Source organism: Rhinolophus sinicus, linkage group LG10 (genome assembly GCF_036562045.2).
Source record: "Rhinolophus sinicus isolate RSC01 linkage group LG10, ASM3656204v1, whole genome shotgun sequence".
NCBI lineage: Eukaryota > Metazoa > Chordata > Mammalia > Chiroptera > Rhinolophidae > Rhinolophus > Rhinolophus sinicus.
In genome coordinates, this window is record NC_133759.1 from 68,820,024 (window position 1) to 68,834,604 (window position 14,581).

The 14,581-nt window shown below is 45.7% G+C and overlaps 1 long non-coding RNA gene across 1 annotated transcript; it reads left to right on the forward strand.

Moving 5' to 3' along the window:
* Positions 1–5,406: 5,406 nt before the first annotated feature.
* Positions 5,407–10,107, forward strand: LOC141567089 (uncharacterized). The gene is made up of 2 exons (XR_012489486.1): positions 5,407–6,056; positions 8,430–10,107. It is a non-coding gene; the product is annotated as an uncharacterized LOC141567089 (long non-coding RNA).
* The last annotated feature ends 4,474 nt before the right edge of the window (positions 10,108–14,581 follow it).

Genomic DNA, 14,581 nt, shown 5'->3' on the forward strand with positions numbered 1-14,581 from the left:
TGAGCTGTAACATTAAATGCAGAATCTCTGCTTAGTGAATCCATATCACTAAATCAGCCTGACCCAACTTTGCATTCCTTCTGCCATTATCCCACCTCCTTACTATCCATCCCACACATGTTCCCCAGATCTCTGTGTAAATTAGGAAACACCAGTACTTCTTCTGGAATGTAGCCTCCTCATGGGTCACATTTTGTACCTTACCTTTAGGGGCCTGCTGGGATTTGAATCTAGTTATAGGTCTAGAGGCAGAGATGGGTGGTCTGTGGGTCCTGACGAGATTCAGTATTGTCTTGCACAGAAACTGCCCTATGGGAGGCCGGTATAGTTTCCTCAGGCAGTGCAGGGTTAATCCCCTCAGACTGGGGTGGAGAAGCTAGTACCAATGGCAAAGAAGACCCACCTGAATTTAGGGGCTTGATGTCCCCATTCCAGCTTTCAGGATCCCATTCCTTCCCGATCAATGGCCTCACTTTGACAGGAAACAAACTATGAAACCAGGGCTTCAACTTGCATTGTAATTCAGCCAGCTGCAGGATGAGGCTCTGGGTCTGACTTTTAGCTGTCTCAGCCCTGTAGCTGCAGGAGATCTGTGTCTCCTTCAGGACACACAGGGACACACAGAGTCTCTCTGATCATTTATGTGGCACTTGAGCTGGGGTGTCTAATCCCTGAGTTCATCCTTTGCTTTCACTGCTTTGTCTAGTGACATTTAGAGCCACCAGCCAATCTCACTATATTCATTAGTTTGCCAAAATTGTTCAAAAGTGTCATGCACAGTCACGCAGGTCCTTGCTGTTTATAATGGCTAAGGAAGAGGAGTAACCAACGTTGATATTTTGTGTGCTTCTGTTGCCAGGTCACCCCATGCATTATCAACACTCCCTCTGCTACTGAAAATAGAGTCATTTAGCATCTCTACATCTGTGTTTTATTTTCTGCCATCATGTGTATGTGTGGGAACCTGTACTTCCATGATGTGGGGAAGTGAGGTTGCCATGTCTCTTCAAAGCTATATGTAGGACTGTGAAAAATTGCTGGATAAAGTCTGCTGAAAATCTAATACAAGATTAGATTTTGCAGAAGTCTAATACAACCTTTATGTGTTAATTGTAAATCTAAATTCCCTCTTGCGGGGGTGACATATCATAGACCACTTTGCTTTTTCTTCAAGGAGCTGAGGTTGCACATGAACATCCCAACCCTTAAAGATCAAACAGTACAAGTAATTTTCACTTTAAAAACTCATGACGTAATTGCATGGCAAAATGCTATGGAACCAACAAAATCTTGCATTTTAAGATAAATATTCTTTTATTTCTGTTAAACTGAATATACAATTATGTACCCTAGGCAACCAACTTTTGTTTATAATTACCATTACATTAACAAAACATAGATGGTGAAAATACAACTTTGTGAAGATCTAATTACAATAATAAATCAAATAATTTGCATTAAAAAAGAATGTTGAATGTAATTTAAGATTACTCTGTGGCAGATTAGAAAGTCATACATCAAATTTCTATTTGTGTAGTGGTTTCTATTAAATATTTAACATACATATTTAAACATTTTAAAAAATTTACATCTCAAGTCAATTTGTATCTATGTCATCCCCTTGAATAAAAAAGAACCCTAGCTTGCCCTCATATCCTCCTTGCCACTGTTTCCCAATCATCTGCTTTAATCCTATTATTAAATTACCCTCACAGTATGCTTCAAGAATCATTTGAACTCAGATGTTTTACTGATTCATTTACTTACTACATTTTCCTATAATCTGTATAAGTTTTACTTTCTTTGATTTTTTTTTTTTTTAAAGATTTTATTGGGGAAGGGGAACAGGACTTTATTGGGGGAACAGTGTGTACTTCCAGGACTTTTTTCCAAGTCAAGTTGTTGTCCTTTCAGTCTTAGTTGTGGAGGGCACAGCTCAGCTCCAGGTCCAGTTGCCATTGCTAGTTGCAGGGGGCGCAACCCACTATCCCTTGCGGGAGTCAAACCGGCAACCTTGTGGTTGAGAGGACGCGCTCCAACTGAGCCATCCAGGAGCTCAGCAGCAGCTCAGCTCAAGGTGCCGTGTTCAATCTTAGTTGCAGGGGGCGCTGCCCACCATCCCTTGCAGGACTCGAGGAATTGAACTGGCAAACCTTGTGGTTGAGAGCCCACTGGCCCATGTGGGAATCCAACCGGCAGCCTTCGGAGTTAGGAGCACGGAGCTCTAACCGCCTGAGCAACCGGGCCAGCCCCACTTTCTTTGATTTTTAAAAATGAATTACATTCATAACTAATTCTATCAGAGATATTCTAGCGATTATAATCTATGTATATACTCTCATCTTCCAAATGCCCTTGCTTCGCTCACAGTTGAATACTAGATTAAAGGGTTATAGCATTCCAAGTTCTAAATCATTTTACTTAGAAATCTGAAGATGTGCTCCACACTGTCTTCTAGGACGCCCCGCTGCTGATCAGTCTCATATCAACCTCACCCTCTTTGCTGTACCTGGGAGAGTGGACCTTCTTGGATACCCAACATTATTCCCTCTCCTCTTTTTATTTCGCAACAGAAACTTGATTTTGTGTCCACAGCAACATCCCACTCCACTTCTGGGGAGCACAGTGGAGACAAGGAAGAATCCTGTTTTTTTGATGACTTCACCGAACAACTCATTCCGCTGTAGCTGGAGTCCATCCCAAAGATTTTTTGTTACACTTTTAACTTTTAAACCAATTTGAGCAGTCCCATATCTATTACATGAAGCAAGTAATACATAGCTAATCTTTTATTTTATTTCTTTCTTATATCCTGATAGCTTTCAGGATTTTCTGTTTCTCCTTAGAGTTCTGAAATTTCATCCATGCTGTATTTTTTGTAGCCCCCTGTCCCAGTTATTATGCTCAACACCTTATATTCTATTTAATATGAAGACCCAGGGCTTCTATAGCTCGAATTGTTTTCTGCTATATCTTTATCCATTTCTCTATATAATTTATTTGTAATTATTGCCTCCTCTTCATTTTCTCTGTTTTCTTCTTCTGAACCTTTATATTAGATGCATTTTGGATCTCAGGGCACATTGCTGTATGCCTTTCAAAATTTTCTCTCAATTTCTGGTGTTCTGATGATAGTTTTCCAGATATTTTCAATTTATTCCTTTGAAAATTATATATGCATGTGTTATTGTTATTTTAAGGAATATTAAGAGAAAAAGGGAGGTAATCATGTGTATTCAGTCTGCCACCTGATTTTTACTTTACAAATATCAATGCTGTGTTGTTTTGCCAATAATGGTTCATAGTTTTTATATCTTTCTTTTATACTGTTATTTTTATTGTGCAAAATTCACATAACATAAAATTTACCATCTTAACCATTTTAAGTGTACAGTTTGGTAGCATTAAGTAGGTTCACATTGTACAACCATCACCACCATCCATCTCCAGAACTTTTTCATTATTTCAAACTGAAACTCTGTACCAACTAAACAATAAATCCTCATTTCCCTCTTTCCTGAGCACCTGGTAACCATTATTCTACTTTCTGCCTATAAATCTGACTATTCTAGATACCTCATATAAGTGGAATTATACAATATTTGTCTTTTTTGAGTCTGCCTTGTTTTACTTAGCATATCTTCAAGATTTATCCATATTGTAGCATGTATCAGCATTTCCTTCTTTATATGGCTGAATAATAACCCAGTGCATATACATACACCATGTTTTGTTTATCCACTCATCTCTTCATCGACATTTGGGCTGTTTCCACCTTTTGGCTGTTGTGACAAATGCCACTATGTACGTTGATGTACAAAAACCTGTTTAAGTCCCCACTTTCAATTCTTTTGGGAATATACCCAGAAGTGGAATTGCTGGATCATATAGTAATTCTATTTTTAATGTTTTTAGAAACTGCTATAGTATTTTCCACAGGAGCGACACCATTTTACATCTCCACCTGCAGTGAACAAGGATTCCAATTTCTGCACATCCTCACCAATACTTGTTTTCTGTATTGTATAGTTTTGTTTGCATAGCAGCCATACTAATAGGTGTGAACTGATATCCTATTGCATTTTTGATTTGCATTTCCCTAATGGTTATAACATTTATCTTTTTTCAATACGAAACAACTCATTGTGTCCAACTTATTTTTACTTCAAAATGATCTGTCTTAGGCAAGACAAAGAGGCCCAATACCGAAGTCACCTACAGGTGGGCGAATCGCGCGAGCGGGGGTAGGAGGAAAGGGAGAAGTGCGGAGACGGAGCCGCGCGGGCACAGGACGCAGACCTAGCTCAGGGCTCCAAGCTCGCTGCTTCCCAGAACTACTGCAGCTGCGGGAGAGGGAAGAACTCAGACTGCTAGGGCTCCGCTTATGGCCCAAAGGGCTGAGGGGGCAGCATATAACACGGCTGAACCCAACGCTCACGGCAGAGACCTCGGAGAAAGACTGAGGGAAGAAGGCTGAAAATGGTGGTTTAAGCCCTCACTGCCGAGCAGAGAACGGAGCCTTAGGCACTGAGACTAGCCGCCCTCTCCCTGCCCTCCCAGTTCACAAGGCCCCCACCCGCCCGATACTAGAACCAGAACAGTAGCAGTGTCAGATCAAAAGAACAGAATATTTGCTGTTCTGAGAACTGTGGACCGCAGACACAAATTCGCAGCCCAACTAGTTCTGGCAAAGGGGAGGGAGCTGTGGAAGCAGGACCGGCTGTGGTGGTGGTCGCCGCCATTGCTCTGGGCCACCTGTCACAACTCACCCCGCCCCTGACCCCACCTATCTGGGCAGATCCCTGCAGGAGTAAACAGAGCTGCTGAAACATACAGGCTATGAATCTAGAGCTGGAAGAGCTTTGGAACTTCAAAAGCTCTCCACATACCCACCAGGACACTGCACCCTGTGACCTAGACGAACTATTAACAGAGGAGAAGCCCGTCTCCCCAGGGAATCCCCCCATTGTGTGAGAAGCTGCAATAGTGCAGAGAAAACATAGCACTACCGTGTGCGAGAGAAAAAAAAGGCTGCAGTCAGAGAGAAAATAAAGCATTCTACCAACAAGTACTGGAAAACAAAAGAAAGACCTCTTCATATCAACCTGTTGCAGAAGACACCCCTGTAGATGTCTAGGAAGAGAAATAGTAAACCAGTAATCGCCATGAATAACCAAGGCAACAAGATAGCTCAGAAAGAAAGTGAAAAATCTCCAGAAAAGGCACTTAAAGATACAGAAATATGTCACTTACATGACAGAGAATTCAAGATTGCAGTACTGAAAAAACTCAACGAGATGCAAGATGTCGTGTGCGGAGGCCTTCTCGCTGCGCCATCTTTCAGGCGGAGCGGCCTGCGGGGTCTCTGCTCCCGCTCCCCACACAAAAACGCAGGATATGGTGAGGCCGAAAAGGAACACCCACGGAGCCATAGGTAGGGGAGTCATACCACTATGGTCTCACTGGAGGCTGGGCCCACCGGACGCATGACCTGCCGTCCGCCTTTCTGCCAACCAACCGACCTGTGGGGAGCCATGGTTACAGGAAACTCGGAGCTTTGCAGAATGGCTCGGTTTATGCTACCTGTTTCCTCCCCCTGAGGCAATTGTCTCTGCCTGCACCTGAGGGGAGCTTGAGCTTGTAAGCTGCTGAGGAATTTGGTGGGAGCGGCCAGTTCCCAGACACAGAAGGCTGATGCCTATCAGGGCAATTGATAAGATAATTACTTGTGAGTTTCGGTGAATTTTGTATCCTCTATGTGAAAGCTAAAGAATTTACATTTGTTATGTTAATACATACTTGCACGTGCTCAAACTGCTTATATGGGAGCAGTAAAATAAACTTAGTGTCTTCAGGATCACTGAAGTTCCGCGATCGCCATCATATGTGAGAGTGTCTTTTATTCATTCCCACTCCCCCATTCGGGAACCCATCGACTCGTGGCGGCTGGCCCGTCACACTTGGCGCCCGAACAGGGACTCGAATACGGGGGTAACAGTGAGGAACACCGCGTGGAAAGGGCCCCGGCTCATTAGAGCTGAATCAGTGGATGCACGGTGAGTGAGACACGATCCCCTCGGTTGAATGAATGTGTGAATGATTGATAGTTCCACGACTTTTTGTCACGGAGCTTGATTGGGCCCCAATCCAGAAGGGCACCTGATTGTTTCTTTGTTTGAAAGAAGGACCGAGTTAGGGAAAAGAATGGGTCACGCTAGCAGCAAGGACCTGTATGTTAGAGGACTTAAGAAATTGCTTGCCGCCCATGGCAGTCGGGTGAGCAGAAAACAGTTAGATAAGTTTTTAGAATTTATAAAAGAAGTTTGTCCGTGGTTTCCTGAAGAAGGAACGGTCAGTCTGGGAACCTGGCAGAAAGTGGGAAAACAGTTAAAGGATTTTTACACTGACCACGGGCCTCAGCAGGTTCCGATTGAAACATTTGGATTGTGGACTTTGATCCGAGACTGTTTGAACCTTAAACATGAGGAATGCAAATTAGAGAAAGTGAAACAAGCCGGTGATGAGGAGGGAGAGAGCGCAAAGTTGTTAGAGGGAGTTCTTAAGGTTAATAAAGAGCCTGTTTATCAGGAAACTCCGGTCGAGCACCGGGAAGATTTAAAACCTCAGGATCAGGAAAAATTAGAAGATGAGGGAGCCAAATATGATAGGGACAAAAACCCTCCTTTAGTGGCTGTGGCTCGGGAGGACGAGCAACTTGCAGATACTGCACTTTCTCTTGCAGATCAAATAAAAAAGATTCAGGGACAGTTGATAGAACTTAAAGTTGCTGTAGACGGAGGAAATTGTCCTCGGGGTAAAGATCCCCCCATAGTTGATCCCTCTGCACCACCTCCTGAGGAGTCCTGTAGGTGGAGACCTCCGCCGCAGTCCCCGGTTTGGGACATGCCTGCAGAGCCTTCGCCAAGTTATGTTAAGCCAGGATCGGACTCTGTTGTACTATCCCCTCTTCAAATAGCTTGTGAAGAGGCTCACAAGCAAGGGGAATCTACAGAGCAGTTTGGCGTATATCCTATTTTTGAAAGATATGATCAGGCAGGACGTAGGGTTAGGGATTGGAGGCCTTTCCAGTGGAAGCAGATAAAAGAATTGAAAGAGGCTTGTGTGCAGTATGGACCTATTGCCCCTTTTACCATGGCAATTTTGGATATTCTGGCTACTGAAGCCACCCCTCCAAAGGATTGGAAGCTTATTGCTCATGCTTGCCTTTCCCCAAGGCATGGCAAACAGCCCCACTTTATGTCAAAAGTTTGTTAGTGAAGCAATTGATAACACCAGAAAACAGTTTCCTTCTGTGTATATCATTCATTATATGGATGACATCTTATTGGCTTGTAAGAAAGAAAAAATGTTGTTAGCTTGCTTTGCAGATATGAAAAAAAAACCTTCTAGCCTCAGGTCTTATTATTGCACCTGAGAAAGTACAGAAAAGTGAGCCTTATTCTTACTTGGGATTTCAGTTGTTTGCTCAGTATTTCACTCCACAAAAAATAGAGCTTAGAAAAGATCATCTTAAATCTCTTAATGATTTTCAAAAACTGTTGGGAGATATTAATTGGCTGCGCCCTTCTTTGGGACTAACTACTGGAGATCTTAAACCACTGTTTGAAATTTTAAAAGGAGATTCTGATCCGACCTCGCCCAGGTCTCTTACTGAGCCTGCACGGAAGGCTCTTTCTAAGATTGAGGAAGCCATTCAGCAACAGCATGTTTCTTTTTTAGATTATTCTAAACCTCTATATGTGTATGTTTTAGACACCAAGCATACACCCACAGCAGTGTTGTGGCAAGAAGGGCCACTTAGATGGATACACCTCCATGTGGCTGCACAAAAAAATCTTACACCTTATTATGAATTTGTGGCCAGTTTAATTCAGGAGAGCCGCTTGGAAGCTCGAAAATATTATGAAAAGGAGCCAGATTCTATTGTTATTCCTTTTACAAAAGCACAGATTCAAGGCCTGATGCAGTTTATTAGACATTGTCTTGCTGCATTTGCCATGATTGGAACTCCTAAAAAACTTAAAACAGATAATGGCTCAGGTTATACCAGCAAAAAATTTGCTCTATTTTGCCAGCAATTTTCGATCAATCATGTTACTGGCATTCCTTACAATCCCCAAGGACAAGGGATTGTTGAATGTACTCATGGTACATTAAAAGTTAATTTGCAAAAAATAAAAAAGGGGGAGTTATATCCCCTGACACCTCATAATTATTTGTCTCATTCTCTCTTTATTCAAAATTTTTTGACCTTGGATGCCCATGGCAAGAGTGCTGCAGAGCGCTTTTGGCATCCTTCTACTGCTCCTCAGGCTTTGGTCAAATGAAAAGACCCACTTACGGGCTCTTGGCAAGGCCCAGATCCAGTCCTCATATGGGGACGAGGACATGTATGTGTTTTTCCACAGGATGCAGAAGGCCCTCGGTGGCTGCCAGAAAGATTGGTGCGACATGTGGACCCTCAGCCCATTGATGATGCTACTGATGCTTTGCCAAGCGGAACCTGACCAGACGTATTGGGCCTATGTACCTGATCCACCAATCCTCCACCTCGCTGTGTGGGACGGTCCTGAGATTCCAGTCTATGTTAATGAGATTGCCCTCTGATGGACACATAAAACAACAACTAGAGAAGAATTTTACTTATAATGGTATAGGAACAGGTTTGCCTATTTGTATTGCAAATAATAGGTCAACATCTTGGTGCTTGCGTAGTTCTCCTGTCACTATGCACATTAATGACTCTTTAGTTGGAAGGACTGTTCGTCTTAACATACTAGGTGATTGGTCAGGAGGACGCAGAATAAATCTGCCCATCCCTCCATCACATCCATCTTGCAATAAAAGATTGAAATTAAATATTGAGACTGTCCCATGGAGAGACTGTCCTGGCAATGATCCTGTTCGTTATGACATTCCTGGAACAGGCAGATACATCATTAACTGGTCAAGAAGTAACCAGTCAGGATGGGCCCGAGAACTGATTTCTGGACTTTGGACTTCTGATACACAATATCAGCAAAATTCATTATGGAGACTTATGGGAGTAATAGGTGAAGTTGTTCAAATAGTTGAGTTCTGTAAATCAGGCACTCCCTGCAGTCATGTGAGTGTCTTGAAAGATGGGACGAGAGATTGGACTACTGTTGCTAAGACTGTTAATATATCTGCTTGTGTTCCTTCTCCTTTTGCACTGTTGTTTGAAAATGTTAATGTACACTTTATAGGAAATCAATGTAGTGTATCCTGTAGTAATTGTTCTTTAGCAAATTGTATTTCTTGGGTACCATTAGGAACTCATGTTATGATACTTAAACAACCATCTTTTGTTATGCTTCCTGTTAATATTTCTGGACCTTGGTATGCTGAAAGAAGTTTGCAGGTTTTTAAAGAAATTGAGTATGCTTTGAGTAGGCCAAAGCGGTTTATTGGGCTTCTGTGTCTGTTTGGTTCTGTGCCTATTCCCCATCCTCATTAGACATCCATCAGCTTGAGCTTAAGGCAAGTCTTAAGACTCTCACCCCTGTGCATTTATGAGGGACGGGTTAGTCAAGGACGGGCAAATACTTGGGAGCCGCTTCAACACCTAAGACAGGGCTTGTATGATAAAATATAAGTACCAATGACGGGTAAGTTGAGGCAGGCGTCCTGGGATGCCTAAGACAGGCGCCGTCACCTCACCATCCTGACTGGATGGATTTTGTTCATATAAAATAAAAAAGGGGGAGATGTGGGGAGCCATGGTTACAGGAAACTCGGAGCTTTGCAGAATGGCTCGGTTTATGCTACCTGTTTCCTCCCCCTGAGGCAATTGTCTCTGCCTGCACCTGAGGGGAGCTTGAGCTTGTAAGCTGCTGAGGAATTTGGTGGGAGCGGCCAGTTCCCAGACACAGAAGGCTGATGCCTATCAGGGCAATTGATAAGATAATTACTTGTGAGTTTCGGTGAATTTTGTATCCTCTATGTGAAAGCTAAAGAATTTACATTTGTTATGTTAATACATACTTGCACGTGCTCAAACTGCTTATATGGGAGCAGTAAAATAAACTTAGTGTCTTCAGGATCACTGAAGTTCCGCGATCGCCATCATATGTGAGAGTGTCTTTTATTCATTCCCACTCCCCCATTCGGGAACCCATCGACTCGTGGCGGCTGGCCCGTCACACCGACCGACGACTCTCCTCCAATCTCTCGACTCTGTTCCTCTCTCTCGGCTCTCCTCTTCCGCTCTCCTCGGCCCTCCTCGTCCGCTCTCCTTGGCCCTCCTCCGTAGCTGCAGCTATTATACCAGCGGCCAATCGGCTAACTGGCCACAGCCGACAGCCAATCAGTCACAGCCGATGGCCATCCACTACCCGAGCCAGCACCCTTCCACGTGAGGCCGAGAGCCTGTAAACTACTCTCTGGGGCTCTGTCCCCACACTCCACCCCTACAGGGTCTCGCCTCACAATCTACGCAACAAGCGTCTTCCACGAGGGTCCCTCTGCCATATTAGCCTACTGACACCTACGGACGAAAAGAAACGGTAGTCTTAGGAACCAACAATGGCAAATCCCTCCCATCTGGGAGGATACATGCTAGCTTTTTGTCCTGGGAAAGGAGGGTCGCTGCCACTGGCACCTTTCCCGGTTTGTGGTACCAGACCTTTATGGCAGTACTTGGGGTCCCTTGCATAGTTTCAACATGTAACAGAACAGGGGACCCCATAATAGGCCATAGTGAGAGCACATAGTTTCCTCGCAAAATCATCCCGGTATCGGGACCTCTGTATACTACAGTCACTTGCGGTGGCCACTCAGCCACCACCCCTGGCGTCACTTGCAAATCATGAGTCAAACCGGCCCCCCATGGGGCTATCAGACCCAACCACCGACAGTGGGGGCTTTTGACCTGCCAGGGCTAAGTCCATTGCTGCCGTTCCCCTGCTTTCAAGCATGTGGGTGCAATGTCAATGGAGAAAAAAGCATTGGCCAAGTCCACTACATAGTGATATGTCCCCAGGCGGACAGTCAGACGATCCATTAAATCATGAATTGAAGGCACTGCAGCGTGCAAGGGTGGTGTCACCTTATTTAACTCCCTATAGTCCACAGTCATTCGCCAGGTCCCATCTTGCTTCTTGACAGGCCATACTGGGGAGTTAAAGGGACTGTGCATTGACCTCACTATATGTGTCTTTTCCAATTCCAATATTATACGACCAATCTCCTCCTGTCCTCCTGGCAGGCGGTACTGTCGCACTGTAACCACGCACCAGGGCTGTGGCAACACTTGAGGAGGGTGGTGAGCATGCCCACGTGTCACTGCTTTCACCACCCGGATCCGGAGACGGAACTCTCCTACTGACGTCTGTAAGCTGAGGCCATGTAGCACGTCCACCCCTAGAATATATTCCGGAACGGGGGAGACATAAACCTTGTAGGTACGAGGAGGAAGCCTTCCTATACCCAGTGGTAAGGAAACGGCTTTCACAGTCACAGTTTTTCCCCAGTAGCCATCAATGCAGACTGCTGGTCCAGGGAACAGTTCTGGGTTCCCATAAACGAGACTGCAGTCGGCGCCAGTGTCAACTAGAGCCAAAACCCTCTGTACATTCGAAGGGGACCAATGTATGGACAGTTCCACGTGGGGCCTCCGGTCCCTGCTCATCCCCTCTGACTGGGTACCTTGGCCCCACCCCTAATCAAGCTGCAAGGGGTCAGCCTCAAGCGGCTGCATGAAGTCCTGGAGGGACACCGGTCGTGCTTTCCCAGACTCCTCCTTTATGCTTCTCCAGAATTGTTGTTCCGGACGCAACTGTTTCCAAAGTTCCAGCAGGAGTGCATTGGGTTGTCGGTATATTTTTTCCTGATCAACCCCTGCTGCCACGAGATCACGCCACATCTGTGCGCGTGTTACTCTCTGAGGCCCGCGACCTCGCCCCTTTACCTTTGGTTTGGGCTTCCAGGTCTCAACTGTGCGGACCTCCTGTCTTAACTTCCTTTGCCTCCGGCTTTCAACATCCCCTAGGGTGGCCATGGCAGTTGTAACTTCATGGATCCGTCGCCCTACATACGGTGTAAGAATAGCAACCAAGGATCCAAAAGCACTCGCAGGTGCAGTATCCAAAACCAGATCTCTCATGCTGGCAGTAAAAAGCTCGTCATCTGGGCCCTGCATGTTGAGGTTAAAAATAGCATGTCTCATACCCATTTCACGGATTATTTGCGTAAGTTCTGTATATGACTGCCATTGACTCACAGTGTCTGGCAGCTCGTCAACCTGTTCCCATACTGTGCGTACCGCAGCAGTGAGCCACGCCATTAGAGAATGGTTGCCCTGGTTGTTGGCCAACCTATGGCAGTTTTGTAACCTTTGTCGCAGGGACGGATGCACTGTCACGAAGGCTAGCTTTTCCATCTCGCCTGGGGAGCAGAGAATGCTGTCTGCTCCCTCATCCCATAAACGTAATAGCCAAGCCTAGACTGGCTCTCCAGGGCGCTGTCTCTACTGCCTCCCCAGCTCCTGCAACTCAGTGGGAGTGTATGGGGTGTAGGTTGTGAACTCAGTCACAGCTGGGTTGCCAGCAGCAATGCCCCCAGGGTCCAAAGGTTGCTCACGCTTTACCCTTTGCTTAAAGATTGGCCGGGCTTGGGGGTTGGGAGCTACATTGTCTCCACTTGCTTCCTCCGCCTCTGCCTCAGAGTCTCCACCTTGGGGCCCCTGTTCTAACAGGCGGACCCGGGCTTCTAGCGCTTCCAACCGGGACACCTGGTTCGGCACCCGGGCCACTTCATTAAGCCCATTTTCCGTGTTGAGACTCAAGGCCGTGAGGAACATCCAGCCCATGCAGCCGGCTGTAGCCTTCTCCTCCTCTGGCAACTGCTCAGCCAGAGCCTGCAGGGCCCTCTCTACACTGGCTGGAGAGCCGTCCATGTCCTCCCACCTTTCCTTGGGGGTCCAACTCTTGAGAACAGTGGCCACTGGACACCATACACTGTGTGGGGGCTACACGTCCTCCTGCCCAGAGTCAGACGCCATTCCTACCTGGTCGGAATCTTGCTCACCGTGCCAGGTGTCTGAGTGGGTGGTGGCCTCCGTGTATAATATCCACAATCCTTGGAGCCAACAGCCGAAGCAGATCAAGAAAAGGAGGACAACGCCCTCCATGGCCAAGAAGAAGCTGTGCCATCTGGAGGCTCGAGTCTCCCAGGCAGACCGTGCCTCCCGCTCCCAGCGTAGCTCCTTGCAGGCCTCCCGAAGCTCGACTTTTGTATGCATAAACTGCTCAACCATCCTTCGGTAAGTTTCGGCCAGTACCGTACCCTGCTCGCTGCGCCATTTGTCGTGCGTGGAGGCCTTCTCGCCACACCATCTTTCAGGTGGGGCGGCCTGCGGGGTCTCTGCTCCCGCTCCCCACACAAGAACGCAGGATATGGTGAGGCCGAAAAGGAACACCCACGGAGCCATAGGTAGGGGAGTCATACCACTATGGTCTCACTGGAGGCTGGGCCCACCGGACGCGTGACCTGCCGTCCACCTTTCAGCCAACCGACAGACCGACGACTCTCCTCCACTCTCTCGACTCTGTTCCTCTCTCTCGGCTCTCCTCTTCCGCTCTCCTCGGCCCTCCTCTTCCGCTCTCCTCGGCCCTCCTCCGTAGCCGCAGCTGTTATACCGGCGGCCAATCGGCTAACTGGCCACAGCCGACAGCCAATCACTCACAGCCGATGGCCATCCACTACCCGAGCCAGCACCCTTCCACGTGAGGCCGAGAGCCTGTAAACTACTCTCTGGGGCTCTGTCCCCACACAAGATAACACAGAAAGGCAGTTAAATGAACTCATAAACACAATCAAAGAACAGCATGAGCATTTTACGAAAGAGATTGAAATTAAAAAAATAATAATCTGTTATGGTAACATTATGATTCCTGATTTCTTTTTCATATTATTTTCCTAGCACATTTAATTCCTTTATTTTCTACCATCAAGTGCCCTTTAATTTTAGGTTTGTCTTTGTAAATTGTAATGTTGAACATTTAAAAATATATTTATTCAAAACTTATGGAGCACATATTATTTGGTATGGACTGTGCCAGTCATGGAGGCTGCAGTTTTAAGAAGGGCATTATAGTCAATGCTGGAAGACAAGCTTGATGATTTAAATGAACCATTTTAGAAGAATAAGTGTCATAAAAAGGGAAATACTGGGTTTATGTTTTTGCTTTTACCGAATGAGTGAATGTCAGTTAACAATATATGTTTTGTAGGTTACAAAATTTAGACATATTTTAAATTCAAAAATTTGTAACATAGATTTTTTAAGATTTCTCTGACAAACGAAAAATAAACACCAGCGAAAGCCTAGTCTTCCACATATTTAAATACATTATCACTTTTCCCTCTTACTATCATTGTCATTATAATTACGAATAAAAAGCGTGAACAAGAGGATAAGTGGTTGGAGCTGCTGCTGAAAGATGAGGTTCAGCCTGATCCGGCTCCGAGCAAGACCGCGTTCTCCACCCTCCCTGCTATTGGCCCACCTCGGTCACCGTAGAGATAAGTGCCACGGCAA